General features: G+C 42.2%; 1 protein-coding gene across 1 annotated transcript in view; it reads right to left on the bottom strand.

Annotated features, from left to right (window-relative positions):
• Positions 1–23,027, bottom strand: part of LOC134480490 (uncharacterized) — a 447,240-nt gene that overhangs the window by 233,275 nt on the left and 190,938 nt on the right. The window lies entirely within an intron of this gene.

Below are 23,027 nucleotides of genomic sequence, written 5' to 3' on the forward strand. Positions count from 1 at the left end.
TAGGAAATGCAGAGTCCTTGAGGACTCACCAAGAGGTCTCCTCCACACAGGTTCCTTGTTGTCAAAGGGAAATGCTCTTGCAGAATCCTGCCATGGCAGCAGGAATTTCAACCTGGCTGCTCTTGGTCCAGCTCACTGGGTGCAGGCCTGAGGCCCAGGGGTATCTGGGGAAAGAAGCAGCACACACTACCTCACAGCTCTCTCTTTGTTGGATGCAACTGCAAGGATTGTGATAGGATTTTTGTTTCTTTGTGTGTTTATTAGAAATACCTACAAAGCTTATTAAAGTTGCAACATGCCTTCATACCCAGAGTGCAGAATGTTTTTAAATCGTTGTTGTTCCTGTTTTATGTTTGGATTTTGTTTTTTAATCCCCTCAGGAAATTTCCCTGTGCTTAGAATGTTAAGCACATGCTCCGGAGGAATCGATTATTCAAGTTCCGCAAAGCTTTTGTTCTCACCATCACTCCACAGATGATGCCATTACTTACTTTGAAATAAGAAAACAGTCATAGAGAAGTAAATTAACCTGTAAGCTATCAAACAAGAAACACATCATGATTGTGGAGTGGCACCGCAGTATTTTGTATTTCCTAAGTTATTTTTATTTTAAACTTTTTTATTGGATGTTTTTGGGTACATTTCATCTTTTTTAAATCCTTAAAGTATATTTTATTCCTCTCCTCCCATTTACAAGGTGGAATTTCACCTGTGATTGTTAGTCCAGATAGTTTGGACAATGGCTGAGATATCACCTTGGCCTAGTTTCCTTGGCATAAGCTGAGTTAGAAGCAGACTCAAAGGTTCAGGACTCAACAAATAATGAATTCCACTACATCTGGATCCCCAGCCTCACAGCCAGGAAGGGACTGGATTTCCATTCACTATTTAAAAAAAAGATGCAGTTCATTAACATGTAAAAAATTTCTCACGTATATTAAAGTGTTGATCATGGTCATACAGTTTTTCAAATACCTGGAATTCATCTTTTTCCAAAACCTAAAATTTCTTTCTTATTCACATTTTTTTGATTATTTTTTGGTATTAGTATCGTTTTTTTAAATTTCAGTTTTTTTAATAAATATATATGTTTTAGTCAAACGTTATTCCCTTTCCCAGCTTTTGGTCCATAAGCCCCCCTGCCGTGCCCTCTTCCATATGTATGGTCCCCCAATCCACGCCACTTAGAAACCCCTTCCTGGACATTCCCCTGCACTCAGGGTCCAACCTTGTTAAGAACAAGGGCTTCCCCTTCCACAGGTGCCCCAACAAGGCTATTCTCTCCTACATATGCAGTTGGCCCCCTGGGTCAGTCCACGTATAGTCTTTTGCTAGTGGTTTATTTGGTTGGCATTGCTGTTCTTATGGGGTTGCAAGCCCTTCAGCTCTTTGAATCCTTCTTCTAATTCCCATAAAGGGCATCCTATTCTCAGTTCAGCAGTTTACTGCCAGCACTGACCTCTTTATTTGACATGCCCTGGATGTGTCTCTCAGGGGAGATGCATATTCTGTCCCTTTCAGTAAGCACTTTTTAGCTTTATCAATCTTACCTAGTTTTGGTGGCTGTATATATATATGGGCCACATGTGGGGCAGACTCTGAATGGCTGTTCCTTCAGTCTCTGCTTTAGATTTAGCCTCCATATCCCCTCCTATGGATATTTTTGTTCCCCATTTTAAGAAGGAGTGGGAGCATCTGCACTTTGGTCATCCTTCTTCTTGAGTTTCCTGAGATCTGTAGATTGCATCTTGGGTAATTTGAGGTTTTGTTCAATATCCACTTATCAATGAGTGCATACTGTCAATGAGGGGTGCTGAGTACCTGGAAGAGAATGAGGGACAAGAGATGTGAAGAAGGACTCCAAGACAAGAGTCTGATAAAGGCGACACTTTTATTTTTCCCCAAGGCTGAATTAGTACCATAAAATGGGTAACAGAGAGAGGAGAGAAGTAAGAAACAGTTACCCACGCCAAGGACACAATATTTATGTGGTCAGGGAATCGGCTGATGTTGACAGGTTGTCAGAAAGGTCACAGGTTTGTAATATCTATTAGTCAGCAGGATATTGGTTTTTCAGAAAGGTTACAGGTCATGACTTTGGGTATCTTAATGTCAGACGTTATCATATGATTATTCATCTTGACCACCACATTTGTATTAGTCTTCTGCATCTGGCTGGCGATTTTCCATGAACCCAGTCATACTTAATGCTAACCATAATAATAACATCAATAATGGAGCGCTTCAAGGCCATCGCTCCCACCAGCATACCAAGTGTGTTTTTCTGTGACTGGATTGCCTCACTGTGGATGATATTTTCTAGTTCTTTCCATTTGCCTATGAATTGAAAGTAGTCATTGTTTTTGATAGCTGAGTGGTGCTCCATTGTGTAGATGTACCACATTTTTCGAATAAATTCCTCTGTTGAAGGGCATCTGGGTTCATTCCAGCTTCTGGCTATTATGAATAAGGCTGCTATGAACATAGTGGATCATATGTGTTATTGTATGTTGGAACATCTTTTGAGTATATGCCCAGGACTGGTATAGCTGTGTGCTCAGGTAGTGCAATGTCCAATTTTCCAGGAACGTTCAGACTGATATCCAGAGTTCTTGTACCAGTTTGCCATCCCAGCAACAATGGACGAGTGTTCCACTTTCTCCACATCCTCGCCAGCATCTGTTGTCACCTGATTTTTTGATCTTAGACATCCTGACTGGTGTGAGGTGGATTCTTAGGGTTGTTTTGATTTGCATTTTCCTGATGACTAAGGATATTGAGCATTTCTTTAGGTGCTTTTCAGCTATTCTATATTCCTCAGCTGAGAATGTTTTCTTTAGCTCCGAACCCCATTTATTCACAGGGGTGTTTGGCTCTCTGTACTCTAACTTCTTGTGTTTTGTGTATACTTTGGATATAAGCCCTCCATCAGATGCAGGATTGGTAAAGATTTTTTCCCAATCTGTGGGTTGCCTTTTTGTCCTAATGACACTGTCCTTTGCCTTACAGAAGCTTTTCAGTTTTATGAGGTCCCATTTGTCGATTCTTGATCTTAAAGCATAAGCCATTGGTATTTTGTTCAGGAAATTTTCCTTAGTTCTTGTGTCTTCGGGACCCTTCCCTACTTTTTATCCATTACTTTTAGTGTATCTGGTTTGATGTGGAGGTCCTTGATCCACTTGGACTTAAGCTTTGTACAGGGTAATAATAATGGGTCAACTTGCATTCTTCTACATGCTGACCTCCAGTTGAACCAGCAACATTTGTTAAAAATACTATCTTTCTTCCATTGGATGTTTTACCTCCTTTGTCAAAGATCAAATGACCTTAGGTGTGTGGGTTCATTTCTGTGTCTTCAATTATGTTCCCCTGATCTGCCTGTCTGTATGCCAATACCATACAGACTATTGCTCTGTAATACTGCTTGAGGTCAGAGATGGTGATTCCCCCAGAAGGTCTTTTATTGTTGAGTAGAGTTTTGCTGTCCTGGGTTTTATGTTATACCAAATGATGGCAAATTGCACTTTCTTCCTTTATAAAGAATTGAGTAGGAATATTGTTGGTGATGGTATTGAATCTGTAGATTGCCTTTGACAAAATGGTCATTTTTTTTTACAATATTCATCCTGCCAATCTATGAGCATGGGAGATCTATCAATCTTCTGAGACCTTCTTCAATTTCTTCAGAGATTTGAAGTTCTTGTCATACAGATTTTTTTACTTGCTTGGTTCAAGTAACAGCAATTATTTTATATTATTTGGGACTATTGTGAAGGGTGTCATTTCCCTAATTTCCTTCTCAGCCTGTTTACCCTTTGAGTAGAGGAAGACTACTGAATTGTTTGAGTTAATTTTATACTCGGACAGTTTGCTGAAGTTGTTGATCAGGTTAAGTAGTTCTCTGGTAGAATTTTGGTGGTGCTTAAGTAGACTATCATATCATCTTCAAATATTAGGGTTTTGACTTCATCCCTTCTAATTTTTTCCCTTTGACCTACTTTCATTGTTTGATTGCTATGGCTAGGACGTTAAGTACCATATTGTACTTAAGTAGGGAAAGAGTGGGCAGCCTTGTCTAGCCCCTGATTTTAGTGGGATTCCTTCAATATTCTAAGTTTAGTTTGATGATAGGTACAGGTTTGATGTATTTTGCATTTTCCTATATTTAGATTCAGGCCTTCAATTCCTGAACTTTCCAGGACTTTATTAATGAAAGGGTAATGAATTTTGTCAAATGATTTCTCAGCATCTAATGAAATGATCATGTGATTTTGACTTTGTTTATATGATGAATTTCGTTGATGGACTTCCGTATATTAAATCATCCCTGCATCCTTGCCATGAGGCCTACTTGACCATGATGGATGATTGTTTGGATGTGTTCTTGGATTCAGTTTGCAAGAATTTTATTGAGCATTTTTGATCAATATTCATAAATAAAATAGGTCTGAATTTCTCTATCTTTGTTGTATCTTTGTGTGGTTTAGGTATAAGAGTAATTGTGGCTTCATAGAAGGAGTTTGGTCGTGCTCTATCTGTTTCTGTTTTGCGGAATAGTTTGGACAGTATTGGTATGAAGTCTTCAATGAAGGTCTGATAGAATTCTGCACTAAATCCATGTGGTCCTGGGCTCTTTTTGGATGGGAGATGTTTAATAACAGTTTCTATGTCTTTATGAGTTATGGGGTTTTTCGATGGTTTATTTGTTCCTGATTTAACTGTGGTACCTGGTATCTGTATAGAAAAGTGTCCATTTCCTCCACATTTTCCAATTTTGTTGAATATGTGTTTTTGTAGTAGGATCTGATGATCTTTTTAATTTCTTCAGATTTTGTTGTTATGTCTCCCTTTTATTTCTGATTTTATTAATTTGGATACACACTCTGTGACCTCTGGTTAATATGGCTAAGCGTTTATTTATCTTGTTGATTTTCTCAAAGAACCAGCTCCTGGGTTTGCGGATTCTTTTGATACTCGGTTTTGTTTCTTCTTGTTTGATTTCAGCCCTGAGTTTGATTATTTCCTGCCTTCTACTCCTCTAGGGTTTATTTAATTTTTTCTAGAGCTTTGAGGTGTGCTGTCAAGCTGCTGACATATGCTCTCTCTTGTTTCTTTTTGCAGGCATACAGAGCTATGAGTTTTCCTCTTAGCGCTGCTTTTATTGTGTCCCATAAGTTTGGGTATGTTGTATCTTCATTTTCATTAAATTCTAAGAAGTCTTTAACTTCTTTCTTATGTCTCCAATGACCAAGTTGTCATTGACTTCAACTTCCAAGTATATGTGGGCTTTCTGTCCTATTTGTTGTTATTGATCAGCAGCCTTAGTCGGTGGTTTTTTGATACGAGGCATGGGATTATTTCTACCTTCCTGTATCTGTTGATGCCTGTTTTGTGACCTATTATATGGTCAATTTTGGAGAAGGTACAATGGGATGCTGAGAAGAAGGTATATCCTTTGGTTTTAGGGTGGAGTGTTCTATAAATATATGTTAAATCCATTTGTTTCATAACCTGTTAGTCTTTCTGTGTCTCTGTTTAATTTCTATTTCCCTGATCTGTCCATTGATGAAAGTGGCGTGTTTAAATCTCCTACTATTATTGTTTGTGGTGCAATGTATGATTTTTTTGAGCTTTAGAAAGGTTTCTTATGGTTTAGGGATAGAACTGCTATATACTTGACAAATATAGCAATAACCCAGAACATCCGCAGGAAGCCTGTGACCATTGGCCACATTCGGATGAGTGTCTTTCAAAGATCATCATGATTTATGGTAAGATCTTCCCTGTAATTGGTGGCATGGCTTCCCACAAACATGGTCCAGTTGTCTAGAATCTCCTCCTTGGTCAGCATCTCATCCTTGTTTTTATCTAACTCATATACCAGATGCTGGGCCTCAGCCTGTGCATGGTCATAGTCCTGAGGGAGGATCCAATGGTGAATTTCATCCTAATCCAGTTTCCCATCCTTGTTCAGATCTGGGAAATCATTGAACTGCTCCCCAGACAAAACCCAGTCGGTCTCAGGGCAATTGTCCTCGTGAGAAAAAGATGTCCACAATGTACTCATCCTAGTCCACAAAACCATCCCCGTTCTTGTCGATATTCTCCAGCGTTTCCAGAACTACAATCTCCTTCATATGTTCTAAATCCTCTTAGTGCAGAAAAGCAATGAACCTGTCCTGAGTAGCTGTCAGGTCACCGTCAAGGCCTTAAACCTCCTCTCATCTCGTGGAGGCAACTTTTTAAAGTTGTGATGATCAGAGCTATCTTGGAATTCAGCAAGGTTTCCCAGGTAGTAGCCATAGGTAGCCTGCTTGTATTCTTCCCAGGAGATCTTTTCGTATATGTCCCTATAACAATCCTTCCAGAGTTTAGCCACATTTTGTTTGATGTATCTTTTCTGTACCTGTTTGATCCAAACTTTCAGGTCCTCAGTAGTAACAAGTCTGCCTTCATCACTGTCAATTGGATCAACAATTTTCCCCAGCCTCTCCTGCTCTCATCCAGGATTAGCTATCAAAGGTCTTGGAGCCCTCCTTGCCCAGGAAGACCTCATGATTGTACAGGAAGCTGTGCTTATTCTCTGGTGGCCACTCGCCCTGTTCTGAATCGGGACAAACCATGTGCTCCTTGCTTATCATGCTCTTGGCCATGAACGCCAGGACCAGTGCCAGCAGCAGCCCATGGAGAGTCCCAGGCTGACACCATGCACCACAGTCACGATCAAAGGGAGGCAGCAGGGAAGTAGGGGCTCAGAGCACCTTATCCGCTGTCCCTTCCCCAGAGAGGGCTTTTGTTACATTTCAAAAGTTATCCGTTTTCCTGGTAACCACAAAACCCCTTATAAAACCCCCTCCCCCTTCTACTGTGAGGGTATTACCACACCCACCCAAACACCCAGGCCTACCAGCCTCCCTGTTCTGGTTTCCCCTGCACTGGGGCATCAAGCCTTGACAAGACCAAGAGCTTCTCCTCCCATTTGTGCCCAAGAAGGCCATCCTCTTCTACATATGCAGCTGTAGCCATGGGTCTGCCCATGTGTACTCTTTGGATGGTGGTTTTCGGCCCTGGGAGCTCTGGGTGTTTCTTACTGTTGTTCTTATGGGGCTGTAAACCCCTTCAGCTCCCTCAATCCTTTCTCTTACTCCTCCATCGGGGACCCCGCTCTCAGCTGAATGTTGGCTGCAAGTATCTGCCTCTGTATTTGTCATGCTCTTTACCCCACTCTTTTGAGCAGATCACCACAGAGCAATGAAGATGTATTGTCTTGGCGTGATGATGTACAGACAAGTAGATGATGTCTTAATTCCTATAATTCTTATAATTCTATAAGAATTCCTAAAATGAGATTAGTAATTTTAAGCTCCTTTATAATGGGACAGCTATTATGTTTTCTCTGGTAATCAAAATTGCATTGAGAACTCTTCCTTCTTAAAGTGTCACGAGTGAATTGCTTCTGCAATACCAAGCAGGCATCTAGAAATTAGAGCCCATCCTAAGAGGGTATAAACCAATTAACCAAAGTTCATAAAAAGAGAACTAATGATTTACTATAGGTGCAAGGACTGAACATAAATAATTGACTGGATTTGCCTATAAGCAATTTCACTTATTCTTTTCTCATAAAAATTACAGCTTTTAACTCTCCATGAACATGCAGAGCCAGTGACAGATGGTGATAGTTTATCCTGATGATTACTCTTCATGGATGTGCATGTAAACATTCTCTGTTGTAAACTGAGTGTCCAACTTATGATTTGAATTCCTGTGCAAACTTGTGGTGAACTTTTCACCATGTGATGCTGTGTTCAGAAAGATATACAAATGCTGAGGAAAAAGAGAGAGAAAGCTTTTTAGACAGAACTGAACTGAAGAGAACAGAACTCAAGAAGAACTTAGAAGTAAAGGCATAGCGTTGAGAGTAAGGCATTGAGAGTAAGGAAATTATTGTATCATAAGAGCAAGAGGAAAGGAGATAAGAAGAAGAGAGCAAGGAGAACCTTTCAAGTCAAACTTTATGGATGCAAACTTTTCTCTTTTAGGAAAACTGAAGAACTTAGAAATAAAGGTTAAAATCACTGCTCTTCAGCCTTCAGCCTGGCTCACTGGCTAACCTGTGCTCTTCAGTCAGGCTCACTGGCTAGCCTCTGCTCTTCAGTCAGGCTCACTGGCTAGCCTGTGCTCTTCAGTCAGACTCACTGGCTAGCCTCTGCTCTTCAGCCTGGCTCACTGGCTAGCCTGTGCTCTTCAGTCAGGCTCACTGGGTAGCCTGTGCTCTTCAGCCTGGCTCACTGGCTAGCCTCTGCTCTTCAGTCAGACTCACTGCCTAGACTCTGCTCTTCAGTCAGACTCACTGGCTAGACTCTGCTCTTCAGTCAGGCTCACTGGCTAGCCTCTGCATTTCAGCCTGGCTCACTGGCTAGCCTCTGCTCTTCAGTCAGGATTACTGGCTAGCCTGTGCTCTTCAGTCAGGCTCACTGGCTAGCCTGTGCTCTTCAGTCAGACTCACTGGCTAGCCTTTGCTCTTCAGCCTGGCTCACTGGCTAGCCTCTGCTCTTCAGTCAGGCTCACTGGCTAGCCTCTGTTCTTCAGTCAGCCTCACTGGCTAGCCTCTGCTCTTCAGTCAGGCTCACTGGCTAGCCTCTGCTCTTCAGTTAGGCTCTCTGACTAGCCTCTGCTCTTCAGTCAGGCTCACTGGCTAGCCTCTGCTCTTCAGTCAGACTCACTGGCTAGCCTCTGTTCTTCAGCCTGGCTCACTGCCTAGACTCTGCTTTTCAGCTGGGCTCACTGGCTAGCCTCTGCTCTTCAGTCAGGCTCACTGGCTAGCCTCTGCTCTTCAGTCAGGCTCACTGGCTAGCCTGTGCTCTTCAGTCAGACTCACTGGCTAGCCTCTGCTCTTCAGCTAGGCTCATTGGCTAGCCTCTGCTCTTCAGCTAGGCTCACTGGCTAGCCTCTCCTCTTCAGCTAGGCTCACTGGCTAGCCTCTGCTCTTCAGTCAGGTTCACTGTCTGGCCTCTGCTATTCAGTTAGGCTCACTGGCTAGCCTCTGCTCTTTGGCTGGGCTCACTGGCCTATGGGGCCCTAGCACATCGCTTAACCATCTGCTCATGACTGCCTGACCACACTGACCACCTGACCTCCCTGACTTCTTAAAGTTGTCTTCTAAAAGAGCACAAGAAACCAAAGAGAAACACCACAGTAAACTATTCCAATGGGCTTTGCTTAACCTTAAGTGCTTTCATTATTTATTTAAAAGAGTGAAATATAATTTCTGCTATTCATATGGCCAAGAGAGCTGTGCAGTATTCATTGCTTTAGGGAATTTGGTGCTAAATCAAAAGATTCCTTTATTCTATCACGATGTTATCTGTATGCTGTAAGATGTATGTTTAGAAAACACAACACCAAATTCCTAAAATCTAGATGTTTTAAGACATCAGCTCATGGAGAAATATAACTGCTTCCTATTAGACTGGGCTTTTTTGCTATACTGCAGGTACAATCAATTTTCCACACTACTTCCATGATTTTCAAGAATGATTAAGAGAAAAATAAGTTGAACCTAATGGCCAGAAAGGGGGTTCTGTCAAGTTGTCTTATGTGGGACAAGATACCAAGCTGTAACTGGTCAACCTAAAACCACCTGTTCCCAAAACTAACAGAACTTACAGAAAATACATACTTTCTTATCATTCCTCCTCCCCGATTGTCAGTGATTTAATGAGCACCTATTAAGATCCTAGCACTGTGCATCTAAGTGTGTAATGGTGAATAAAAATCTTAATAAAAAGCCTCATTAAGGAAAAAAGAAAAATGAAACATAACTTTGAAACTCAGAATTCAATATAAGCAAAACCACCATTTCTTCAACTGGTGATTTCTGAAAACTTCATCATTTTTTCCATGGGCTTCTATAGTAATGATACTGAGTCTTGATTTGGTAAATCACAAAAAGCAAGTCACACTTCTTTTTTGGCTCCCACAACTGTCAAAGGGAACAACACTGTTGCTGTCCATTGTGCTTCCCTATCAATCCTGCTATGGATGGTAATGAATTTCAGTCTTTTCAATGTGAAAACAGGCCACCACTTGAGGGCAAAGGTTATTAAAATTACCCAAACCGCTATATTCTCTAAAATTTTCACATAGCATTTTACTGATATCACAATGTAAATTCACCACAAATATTTAACCAATGAAAATATTGAATAGCTCTACAAATAGGAGCGATAATCATATATACTTGAAAACATCTATTATGGAAACAAAGGAAGTACTAGGAGAAAAGTTACATCACTAAAAGCTACACAAGCAGCCAAAAAGACACTACATTTCTTGGTTTGAAAGTTAGGTGATACACTTGACCTTTAAAGACAGGCGATGTACTTTATCTTTAAGCCCTTCAACTGTGCCCTGTCCACATAGAAACTGCAGTAGATGACAATCTTTTGTAAGATTTATTTATTTATATGTGAGACCATGCAGCTGTCTTCAGACACACCAGAAGAGGGCATCAGTACTCCTTACAAATGGTTGTGAGCCACCATGTGGTTGCTGGCATTTGAACTCAGGACCTCTGGAAGAACACTTGGTGCTCTTACCCACTGAGCCATCTCTCCAGCCCTCAAAATGGCCTCTTACACAGCATCACAGTGGTCTATTTCACTAGATGGCTCCAGGGTGATAACGGAGAAACTTTCACAGTTCCTGAGCACTTCTGAGTTCAAACACCACCAGTGCCCACTCTGTGCTGTTGGCACATTCTGACCTTCTCCTAAGGGTTGTCAGCCACAAAAGGGACGGGTTAGCACCAGACAGCATTCATTGCCCAATCCTAAAAACCCCCTCGATTCTGAAAAAGCAACATTCCATGCTTGCTCCATATTTGAGGAAGTCAAATGGTTGATCTGGCTCAAGGCTCTACTTTTCTTAGCTCATCAACTTTCTTTTTCCACTTCTTGTCACAAGAAATATTTTTTTATGCTGCAACTACACTGCAATGTTTGAAGGAACCCACCATAAACTCTGGGTGTCACCTCTTGATATTTAAAATTCACAAAACAATTCGTGGCTTTCTAATCAGCACCATGGAAAATAAACAAAAACAAGCAAAACCATTCCAAAGGAACTTGCTGATCTGGAGGCCTGCTCATAGCAGGCAGGAAAGAATTAAATCATGCAGAACTGTAATCTCTCAGAGCTTTGGAGGCTAAAAAAGAAGAAATCCCTGTTTATGTTCCCTTTCTCCGAGTAATTGAAGGAGGGTATTTTACATCCTCCAAATACAATCTCTTGCAAGGGGCAACCAATTTCAAAGTAGATCAGAAGAAATCTATTAAATAATACATTCATTGCCTGAGGTTTTAAGAAAATATTTTCCCATGATCCCCGTCCTTTAACAGCACACTCCAGATTACCTCTCCATTCTTTCTCAATGCCATGGGCTTTCCAATCCCTACTTCAGCTCTCCATACATCCCTGAACCCTCCCTTCCCCTACCCAATGGGCTGACTTTGCATTGCCTCCTTCTGCCACTGCTTTCCCAGGACAGGGGGAAGGGGGGCGGGGGGGGGAGGGCCAGAACCAGCCAAGGAGGGACGCGGGTCTCCTACCTACCTTGATTCTGCTGCTCTGGCGGTGCAGCCCGCCCTGCTTGCTGCTTGCTGTCCCTGGGGACCAGACCGAGGTCCGGCTAGGGGTATGCGCAAGCGCCAGGCCTCGAGGTCCCCTGGCAGGGCTGGCCTGGGCTTCTTCCCAGGACACTGCGAGGCTGCAGTCTCTGTTGGAAACCCCACCACTGTCATAGCGCGCCTGCCCCAGGCGGAGCTGACCCCCAACGCCGCTAATGTCCCCTTCCCTGGTCCCTTCTTCTGCTTTTTCTTTTATTTTTTCTTTCTTTTTTTGTTCGCGACGTGGCGCCTGCGAAGAGCTCGCCTCCAGGAAGGAGGACATCGTGCAGGCAGAATCACCTCTGGGCCCTGCCGCGGTCAGAGAGGGAGAGAGAGGAGTCAGCTTGGGCGGCGGCGCCCCGGCTGCCAGCCCCTGCGGAAGAAAAACTCGCCCAGGCACACGCGCTGCTGCCAGCGCCAAATATAACCCGCGCGCCCGGTCCCCTCAGGCCCCGCGCTCACCCACGAGCTCCGCGTGCCCTGAGGCCTCGGCTCGGGCGCGGTCGAACGGCGGGGTGGGAAGGACACGTGTGCCCACTCCGTGGGGCAGAGAACACCGGGAGGCAGGACACGGGGAGGCTTGTGGTGTGGAGCTCCGGGCTCCGCTCAAGCCCGTCAGTCCCCTCTTAGGGCTCGGCGGAGGCCGGGGCGGCTTCTTCGGGCCTCCAGGACCATCGTGACCAACCCGCGGCCATCACCTCCGGAGCTTCCAGCTGCCCCAGGCAGGAGGCTTGGGCATGGCGATTGTGGTTACCACTCTCCTAGGCCGGCTCAGCAGGGCGCAAGCCACCACCTGCTGTCCTCACCTGAAGGCATCCTGATGGCCCTGAGAGCCCACATCCAGCAGGTGAGCCTCAGGGCAGGGGGCCAGGGTCTTGGGTCTGCACCTAGTTGCCAGCCCCTCACACATATGGCAGCATCACACATATGGCTCCTTCTACCAACCGCCACTAATTACCATTTGGACATTCTATCACAGTGTTCTCAAGAAGAAAGATGCAAACAAACACGAAAAGAATGAAGTTTAGAATCTTTTTTATCAGGCTGGAGAGATGGCTTGGTGGTTAAGAGAGCTGCTTCTCCATTGGTCCCAAGTTCAATTCCCAGCAACCACATGGTGACCCACAACTATCTGTAGTGGGATCCAATGCCCTCTTCTGTCTGAAGCTCTCTTCTGAGATGCAGGCACACTCGCAAACAGAGTGCTCATGTACAGAAATAAATAAATCTTTAAAAATAAAACCTTCTAATCAGATAATGTATCTACATCTAGAAGCTAGAAAAGGGTCACAGCAATATTAAAAATAACTCAGAAACAGTAAAGGGATGTACGAGAGTCACAAAATTCACTGGGCAAGATGGTGTATGCCTGGAATCCCAAATCTCACAAGGCTGAGGTAGGTGGATTGCCTTGAGTTCAAGGCTAGACTAAAGTGTGAGACCTTGTATTAGAAAACAAAACAATTGGGGAGGGGATGAAGAGAGAGACAGAGAGACAGAGAGACAGAAGAGACAGAGAGACAGAGAGACAGAGAAAGACGGAGAGGGAGACAGAGACAGAGAGCCAGCGCCAGAGAGAGACAGAGACAGAGAGAGACAGAGACAGAGAGAGAGAGAGAGAGACCTCGACATCATTTCTTGCACTGATGACAAGCTACTGAAGAATGTGAATGTCTCCTACCAAACACTGAGATAATGCCAATGATAGAATGGGTTTCTTATTAAGATATCATAAAATGTAGATGGAAAAGTAAAGGAATGTATAATAAATAAAAGAGAAATCCTAAATTTGGAAAGCCTAAATTTAGAAGACTGTATGAGTTGAAGTCATAGGGGAGGGGATGAGACAATGTGGGGGAGAGAATAATCAGAATAAATTATATATATGTATGAAAATGTTAACTAAGAGCAATCAATGAAAAGAGAAAAGCAGGTTTATTTTACGATGAAATTGAGTTCCCATATGACACTATATAACATTTTGGATTATATGAATTATCTGCAATAAAAAAATCAATTGTTATTAAAGATGTGGTTGTGTTCATATTAATTTCAAGTGTTTTAAATTCTTTTTTTATTTGCTTATTCATTGATTGATTTTTTTAAGATAGGGTTTTCCTATGTAGACCAGGTTGACTCAAAAAAGAGATGCACCTGCCTATGCCTCCAAAGAGTTAGGATCAAAAGTGTATACACACACATGAAATTTACATTCTTAAAGTCATAAAAAATTACAGCTATCAACTTGGTACAATTATTGAACAGTGATCAAGTGAATAGAAATATCAGAAACACATTTAAGGCATTAGGTTACTGTTGTTAAAAGGATCTTGAGCAGCATATATAATTATATATAATTATATATATATTATATATAATTCTTATATATAATTATAATATATAATATGTAATAATATAATTATATATATATAATTATATATATAATTCTTCATCCAGGAGATACATTGTGAAAAAAACCATGAAACTGGGTAAAGATGATTTAAATTTTTTTAATCTATTAAAAATTTTAAAGTGCATTCGATATGAAAGATCTAAGTGATATACTTCACTTTTGCTTATATACCATCTTCAATTTTATGTGCATTCTGCAAATATTGTCCATGTTTATTCAGGCTCTTATTATTTCCCCATGACTGATAACATTCACAGAAATCATATTGAGCAAACTGTATATGTTGACGTATAATAGAATTGTATTCTACACAGTATAGCATAGAAATATGTATACATAACTTCCCATATGTGTGTATATACATATGTAGATGGCTCAAGAAAATGAGTATCACTTTATCATTGTGGTATTATTTTCATCAAAATCCTGAGAACATTGAAATGGCATCAAATAGTGACCAGATCGGCAAAAAAATCCACAAAATAAACTCTTACAAAGAATCTAAAGATACTGGCAAAGGATGCAAAAATATTAAAGTCTCAATGAAATATAAAGTCCAGATGAAATTCTGTATAATATTTTCTCAACTCTAGGATAATGTATTTTTGTACAACTATCAATAAAAGGCCTGAATTTTGAAGAATTTAAAAGTAGTGCAGTATAATTATGCAGTGGTCAATACTGTTGCATACCATTTTACATAACTGCATACACACTTGTTCTTTTGTTCTGTCGTCTAGGGACGAACTTGGGTAGATTTATGGGGAACCATTGCATTGTAGACTTGAACTGGATTAATTTGGGGGTGAATAAGTCATATTTTGGTTAAGTTGCTTTAAAAATAAACCATTGGATATTAGTACAGCAAGTAATTCTCCCTGAAGGAAAAACCAGACACCAAGAAACTAGACCACTGCTATCCAGGAGAAATTTCTAGATGATAGAAATATTCTATATCTGCGGTGTTTCTGGCTACGGATTCTGGCTGGCTGTTTGCCTCCTGGTTTGCCTGCTGTGACTAAAGAGGCAGATTTTAGTTCTAAGTTCAGTTCATCTCAAATAGCCATGTGTGACCAGTGGGTGCCATTTGGACAGTGTAGCCACAGAAAACTGAAGCAGTGTAACCAAAGACTCACCTAGGAGTCAGTTGACCTCCTAGAAGTGACTTGGGAAAACATTGGCAATGATAGCCTCTTGGGGAGCTTACCTTCACCAAAAACAAACTGTGAATCCTTTACTCTTCTGCAATAGTCAGAATGTAACTGGTCTCACACCCACCCCAACCCTCACCAAAGCCACTTGTGAAGGAGCTTAACCCACTGTGTGCTTTAGATTTCAGTGTAGAAAGCACTTCCTTCAAAGTGGAGCAGACTGAGATTGCCAAGTCCTTTGCATGGCTCCAGGGACTTGGGCCTGACCATGGGTGAGGATGAAATCAAGAATGACATTGGACACACATACATGGTGAAGGCTGGGTCCGTGGGCTGGAGAAAATGCAGCATCCCAGAAGCTCAGCATGTTTATTATATAGAGTTGGCAGGAAGCAGGGCTGTTGCACAGGGAAGCAGGAGGTGGGCATTACATGTGGATAAACAAGGAGGGGAGGACTATGCATATGTAACTGACAAGGGGCAGATTTAGCTAATCTCAGTAGGAGCAGTCTCTGCAGGGAGCAGTCTTCAGGATGTAAATATCCAGATGGGGCCAGGGAGAAAGGTAGAGTAGACTTTTTCTGCACACACTATCAACACAATCCTGAGAAGGCTTTGTCATGTCTCTGAGCCTCAAGGGGCATGGGGGCCTTTGCCTTTTCCCCATGGATAAATGGCGTTGGGTCCATGGCAAGGTCATGCTCATGTTTACAGCACACATCCACTCAGGGCTGCACTTCCTCTGGGCTTCCTCTGCACCCACAGTGAGATCTCAAAAGAAAAACAGAAACCAAACAAACAAAAAATGTGCTTAGTGAACTGGTTAATTCCCTAAAGTATACAGATCCAGTGTCCTAAGTCTAGGACTTCCTCAAAGGCTACAGAAAATCCTGTGGACCTAAAATAAGCAAAAAACTAACAAACAAACAAACAAACAGTCGAAAAAAAAAACCAAAAAGCCAAAAACGAAACAAAGAACTTGTGCCTCCCAAAAAATGAATGGGAGAAAAAATTATTAAAGGTTTTCATAAAAATTGTTTAAGAAAAACACACGGGAATTGTACTTAATATAGTTAGTGTGCTGAGATGTGAGGCCCACTTACAGTATGCAGCATTTGGAAGTCTCAGACAACTTAACAGAAGAGGACTCCTAATTATCCTTTGTGACCACTCTCTACATACTACTCACAGCTTAATACTAACCTTAATAATTGAGTTGGGGACAGTATTCACCATAGCAGATAACTGAAGCATTAGTACACACAGACACAGACACACACACACTCATACACACACTCACATATGCACACACACACAAAACACACACTCACAGGCACACACACACACTCCCAAATACACACACACTCACACACATACACATAGACACACAGACACTCACACACACAAGCACACACACATACACACACACTCACACATACACACAAAACACACACAAAACACATACAAAACACACACACTCAGTAGCACACACAAGAGAAATGCATATTCTATGAAGTTTCTTGGCATATTTTTATTTGTAAGCCTCAATGCTGGAGTATTCTTGGTTTTGCATAAAGTGGGGAGAAAAGTGTGGCTTCATTTTCCCCCTTTTGAAATGACAGATATCTGTGTGTTAAACATACTCTGACGGCTGTCCAGGCTGCCTCGGCCTATTTGACACCATCCAGGTCACCTTGGTCAGGACAGTGGTTGCTCTTCTTATTGGCAACTGGTTTGCATCAGAAGAGTTTTTCACATCCTTACCAATATTAGAAGTTTGGTGACACAAGCAGCTTGACAAACAGTAAAATTATTGTGGATTTGCCTTTCTGGAGGACATTAAAATTTACATGTTTTGCATATGGCTTTTTTTTCTTAGCATTTAGTCCTGCTTTAGCACTGTTCAAATGTGGCCATGCAGCCAGCATCCCTTTGCTCCGGGCTCTCAGCACCTCATTCCCTTCACTGATCTGATGCATACTTGGTCCTAGAGATGGACAGCAGAGGGATTTGCCACACAGCATCCACTGTGCTCCACTGCTTTGCTTTTTGTAAATTCTTTACAATGGCTATTTCTTGATTTATTATTACTATGAACCTGACTTGTCTTGATATTTTGAGATAGGATCTTCTTAGGCAGCCCAGGCTGGGCTTGATTTCCCAATTCTCTCACCTTAGTCTTCTACCATTCCCTGATTCTCAGTTTGTTAGTAGAGGTAGTTGTATGGCCCTATTTTCAAATCAAATGTTCTTTTGGCTTTATTACTTTGCCCTTTCCACAGACTTTTATTAGTTATGCAAAGTACATGGTGTTTAATGTTTAACTACTAGATATATTAACTTGTCAGTCCCCAAGACAACTCTGTGAATTAAACACTCGTTATCATCCTCACTGTGCAGATAAGGGAATTGAGTCACAGAAAGGTAAAATGACTTCTCCACAGTTGAACATCCAATGGGTATGAGAGCCAAGCTTTGAGTCCAACTACAAAGTAGATCGGCCTATAATGTGTCTGGTCTGTGCTGCTGTATATTCAAATGCTAATTTCTGTACCCTAAGGTCTGGTTGCTCGAAGACAAGGAGATCCTCATGTATACCAGATTTTTTTTTTTTTGCCTCCTAAGCTATCCCTGATTGGTTAATAAAATCCTTACAACAAGGGCTGGGCAGAAGAGAGGGGACAGAGCAAAGTTTCCCTGGGCCTGGGGACTCAGGCAGGGTCCATGAGGAGAGGGAAAAGACATGGAGGAGAAGGAAGGAGACACCACCCCATAGGGTAGGTGGATCATGAGTGTATTACCATGAGGGGCAGCCTGTCAGAACAGGAGTGGCCCAGGCAGAGCATGGCAAGCAATACCTCGGGGTTATGGACAGGGAAGCAGAAAAAATAGCACAGAGGGTTGATGTCTGCCCAGCTCTAATACTTTATGGCTTATTATAAATCTAAAAGTTTTGTGTCTTTCATTTGGGAAGTAAATGATCTACAGTGGGGTAGAAACACCCTAATAATATTTACTGTAGCAATGGTCACTCATTTATTGTGGTATTTTAAATATAACACACATTGAATCTCACAATTCAGGTGCAAGGCTTTTTATGTTTCCAATGTGACTGTACACCTGAGGTCATGTCTAGGTATAGAGACAGAACATGGCAGAAATACCTAGAACATTTTAAGGTCACCACACCGACCAAATGAAAGCCACAGGCTATACAGACTATGATGGATGAGGAGAAGGCTTAGTGCTCTCTGGAGTCCCCTTCCCTAGACTTGGGATAAGACTTCCAGTAAGCCAAGACATATTCCTCTTTCATTTCTCAAGGAGCCAGGGGTAGACCCACATATATGATTTCTTTGCCTGCAGGGTTTTTTTTTCCAAGCGCTGCCCTGTTTGAGGACTTGGCAAAGGTAAGCACCGTCAGAGGAAGGCCAGCATATGAATTCTGTATAACTCTGCTCTGACAGCATGTACCTATCAAGTACTGGAAGCCTTGCTGGAAAGATTAATCAACCTCTAGGATCAAAAGGAAACAACCCGAGGGCCATATGGCTGTAAAGCAAGTCTGAAACCATAGCCCAGTATGGAAGTTCAGCCTTGGATCTTATGTCAAAGAGCATTAGCATCCACAAGAAAAAAGAAACTGAAATGGAAAGGGGACGGGTAATGAACTCATGGCAAGGATATCTAAGTCATGTGGAAAGATCCCAGTGCAAAGAGACATGTCCACGAAGCTTTCACCAAGAATCCCTATTCTGTGTTCTACAACATTATATATACACACACCGTGAATACTCATTTATGGTCAGCTATGGGGATTGATTCTCTGGGAATCTGACTTTGAGATTGACATAGATGTATAAAGGTGTTTGACAATTGCTCTTGGGGACCAAGGCTGTGACAAAGAGGAGAGAAGAGGATAGGGTGGAGAGCACTCTGGCTCTAATGCAGTCACAAGAGTATGCAGGCAGCCCTGTGTGGGGCTCAAGAGCTGGCCTGACCCTGAAGTCTTAGCCTGCACTGGAACAAGCAGGAGGCCCGGCCTTAAAGTCCCCATTGGCTAAGGACGAGGTTCCTGGTCAGAACCCAGTTACCACATTGTAACCACATAGCCATCCATTCTCCAATATCATTCTTCCTGAATTTCGAAGTCCAATCATGAGGATATTTGGGGCTCCACTCTGATCTTTTATTCAGAGCAAACATAAAAATCAGGTGGATGGGCAGGGAGTGGAATGGCCTAAGGTTAGGCTAAACCTCAATTTTAATGGGTCCATAAGTTCAGGAGGGAGTCCATTGGCATTGTCATCTGTGGCTTCTGTGTCCTTATCCCGGGTGTGCTGACTCTGTGATACGATGCCACCTCACCTCACAGATGTCAGGGTGAAAATCATGTATGATCTTTTTCTGGGAAGAACTCTGCTTTTTCCTACCATCTGGAGTTGTACAACATCACTATGCACAGCTCAGAAGAGAGGGGTGGAGCTTGTGGAGGCCTTAGAAATTGAGGATCTTTTCTGATTAAGGCACATATTTTTTCCTCCTGAGTGAGTAAACCCAGTCACAGAAACACACACATGGTATGCACTCATTGATAAGTGGATATTAGCCCAAATGCTCAAATTCCTCAAGATTCACAGACCAAATGAAATTCAGTGAGGATGACCAAAATGCTGATGCTTCACTCCTTCCTTTAAAGGAGAAGAATCCCTATTGAAGGGATAGGGATGCAAAGTTTAAAACAGAGCCTAGAGGAATGGCCATTCAGAGTCTACCCCACATGTGGCCTATACATATACAGCCTTCAAACTAGATAAGGTGGATGGAGCTAAGAGGTGCAGGCTGACAGGAACTGGATATAGATGTCTCCTGAGAGGCACAGCCAGATCATGTCAAATATCTGGTGAATGCTAGCAGCAAACCATTGAACTGAGAACTGGACATCAGTTGGAGGAATTACAGAAAGATTGAAAGAGCTGAATGGACTTGCAACCCCATAAGAACAACCATGGCTGCCAAGCAGAGTTCCCAGAGACTAAACCACTACCCAATCACTATACAGGGACTGTGCCATGGCCTCATCTGCATGTGTATCAGAGGCTGGTCTTCTTGGGCACAAATGGAATGAACAGCCCTTGGTCCTGCCTAGGCTGGGAAACTGGCTGGATGGTGAAGGGAACACCTTTATAGAAGAGGGGGAGGGCGATGGTATTTGGACTTATTTCTGGAAAACAAGGAAGGAATAACATTTGAATTCGAAATGAAAAATATCCAATTAAAATTCAACAACAACAAAATGGTGTTTAGAGCTTCAAATAAAAAAAAGCCACAGTCAGGAAACAGAGAATTGTATGCCTCTGGTTTTCTTTAAATATGCTCAGGGCCCGGGTCGGTTCTGGGCACAGGATGGACCACGCAGTTTCCTGCCACTGACTGCTCCTCTATTCCTGTTTCCAGAGGCAGCATGCAGATTAATATTGAGCCAGAGATGTGGACAGAGCTGGGCCGAAGTGGCTTCCTGTCCTGTGGTCTCAGGATTACAAGCATTCCTGGGTGTTCAGCATTCTCTGCCCCGGGATTTGGGTTCAGGCTTCCCAATTGCTTTAATCTCCCTCATACCATGTTTCTATGTCCTGGGAGATATTACAGAAAAATTAATGTTTATCCCATTAATTTGTTCAACACTCTCATCCACAGAGTATAACTTAGAGGTTCTATATATTTGATAGCAAGCATACACAGTAGGTAATATATGCATGATGAACTTGAAATTCACAGAGTTTGGAACACAGTGAACAGTGACTGTATAATTGCCTTTGAATCTCAGTCTGACTGGGAAGGAATTTTGATGCCCAGTCCCCATGAGAATGTAGAGATCCATCCCTCCCTAATAGCTTTGGGACTTCAGATGTTGACACCAGTGATCAATAAAGAAGGTTCTTAAGAGTGAAGAGTTTGATATTACTCCTTTATTGACCAGAATACATCCAATTTACTTGATAGTAACCAGATGCAGGTAGTCAATATATACAGTCTATATCCTTATCAAAATAGAAAAGCAAATGAACAAAATAACACATAAATAACAAATCTTCAAATGAATAGAAGGAAAACCAAAAAACCAAAATAATCAAAACTCAACCAAACTTTAAATAGAGGAATTGCGCTAAGCATTCTTTTGCTGCTCCTTTTGCAGAATAGACTTATAACCTGTGGCTTGCCTTGGAGACATAGTAGACAAGCAGTTACTGATGGTAATAATCTTTTCAAGAGGAGTGGGAGTAGGTCTGTTTTGTTGGAGTGGAGGTATTAAGGAAAAAGCCATCCAACATTGAGTATAAATGATATTACAGACTTTGTCTCAAAGTCTTTCCAATGTTGTGAACTGATCTCCACGAAACTCTTCTGGATGACCCATCAGGACAAGTACAAATTTATACGTGCACAGTCTTTCTGGATGACCAGCAGCTCTTGATTGATGTGCATCAGCACTTCTCTGGGTCCCTCCAAAAATTTACACTTGCTGGAGAGAGGCGAGGTGAAAATACAACATATACAATCCAAAGAAGTCAAACTAAAGGAGGAAAATGCAGCCCACAATTGCTATGGACACTACAGATGAGACGCAATAGTGGTGTATTTGCTGTGCACACTTAGTTCTCCTCCTGTAGCTCTTCTCTCCAAGGGAGTTCTTGTCCTGGTCTGTGTCATGTTCGAGTTTCTGCTGGAGACCTTCAGACCTAGCAGAGCGAAGGAAAAAAGGTTTAGTGAGTGGTTGTCAATTCAGCTCTCCCTCTTACATCAGCTCTGTTCAGTTGGACAATCCAGCATGACCTGTCAGCTGAGGTCAGTCCCTGCATCCCCAAGTGACATAGAGTACCTGGGCTTGGATTTATATCTCACCTTTTGAAACTGCTAGAATTTGAACTTTGGACTATGCACTGCACTGGAATTAAGAGAAAAATGAGCATATTTTTCCACTGGTCCAGGAATATGATATTGTCTAATAACCTTGTAGCTATGTCTGAATCTGAGTAGAGAGAGGTATGAGCATCCTAGAATACCATGTGGATGCCTTCTGGAGAACATGCCCAGAATTGAGGTGAAAGTTCTGATTATGTTTGCAGTGAAGGAACCTGCCTAGGTTCCATTTTAACCGCTGTACCTGCAAATACACAGAGAAGCCATCTCACATCCAAGCCATGGGAATTGCATGGATCCTGTAATCACTGAGAATGTGCTCCATGCAAATCTTCCCAGCGTACACATGGACATTAAAAGTGATTGTGATGTAGAAACAGAACAGCACCCCTGTATGTCTATGGCTAGTGTAAGGCAATTTGTGAGAGAACAGAAGAGAAAATGTCCTCAGATCTTTCCGGAGAGATCACTGGAAGAAAGGAGTAGAACATACCAAGAAATCCAGAGGATCATATGTATTGTTTCATGGGCAAAATTCACATGAACTGTACCAGAACAATACTCTGAGTAGCTCTTTAGCTGCCCGAGGTTGAAGCCATGTGGGTGGTCATTCACCCAAAAAGGGTATTTATAAAGGGAAAGGATATTCAAATGGCTTCTTCCAGCCTGTGTTCCTACCTGAATATTAATGCTTAATGTAAAGATTCCCCAGGATACTCTGGAGGCATAAAAACAAATGTTGAGTGGGTTATGTACGTAGTGGCCGGAACCTTTAGACAGCTCAGTCAGTGATGTGCTGTCCTCCCATAAACCGACATAGACTCAGGGTTCTTTCCCTGTTACCAATCTTGCTTAGCCAGTTCCCAAGGCTGT

This window comes from Rattus norvegicus, chromosome 9 (genome assembly GCF_036323735.1).
Source record: "Rattus norvegicus strain BN/NHsdMcwi chromosome 9, GRCr8, whole genome shotgun sequence".
Classification (NCBI taxonomy): Eukaryota; Metazoa; Chordata; class Mammalia; order Rodentia; family Muridae; genus Rattus; species Rattus norvegicus.